We start from the raw sequence: 969 nt of genomic DNA on the forward strand, positions 1-969 counted from the left end.
AAACAGTGCAGGGGATGAACAGTGTGCAAATTGAAGAGTAAAAAAGAGTAAAAAAGAGTTTTCTCTCTCGCTCTCTCTCTCTCTCTCTCTCTCGCTCGCTCTCTCTCTCTCTCTCTCCCTCTCTCTCTCGCTCTCTCTCTCTCTCTCTCTAGTGTATTTTATTATGTAGCATATTATTTACATAAGAAAGCCCATACAAACTGCCCGCACCACTCAAAAGAAACAATATCCACTTCCAGTAGTCGTGGAAGTATTCAGATGTTTTGCTTAAGGACTAATGCCACACTGTAAAAATACTCGCAAAGAAAATAATACTTAATTAAAAGGATGTATGTATCAACAGGAAAATGTGCATACATTATTAAAAATAAAAGTACTCAATGCTGAACATTCTCATATTTAGAAAGTGGAGACAATCGAAACAGTTCTGTGTTTAATCGTCTAATAATTACTTCTCGACGTAAGTCTATATATAGTTGGGCAAATTAATTAAAAATACAATATCACATTTTATAAACTACATTAGTGTTGTGTGCAAAATCCTATCGCTAAAGTAACTAATAAAGCTGTCAGATTAATGTAGTGGAGCAAAAAGTACAAGTACCTCAAATGTGTAGTGCAGTAGCCTACTTGATGCTTTTATGCACTTACCACCACTGCTAACTTCATACATCCCGATACATTGTCGGTCAGAATTTTGTGAACTATTTAGAGACACAACTGTAAAAAACAAACTGATCAAGCATTCTTAAACAGAGCAAGGATTCCTCAAAGTCACTTAGCAGAAACAGAAAAGCGTTTCAGAACCATAGACAACAATCACAACCAAGCAAAGAGCTGTATTTAATGGCGTTTGCTTTAAATGTCTTACCTCTCCAGATGTTCCTCTCCTGTCAGGGAGCACTAGTGTGTTCGCATGGCTGCCCGGGACTATAGTAGATCCTATACTCATTCTGGGTCCTACTAGCA

The sequence above is a fragment of the Etheostoma spectabile genome, chromosome 10 (assembly GCF_008692095.1).
Source record: "Etheostoma spectabile isolate EspeVRDwgs_2016 chromosome 10, UIUC_Espe_1.0, whole genome shotgun sequence".
Lineage (NCBI taxonomy): Eukaryota > Metazoa > Chordata > Actinopteri > Perciformes > Percidae > Etheostoma > Etheostoma spectabile.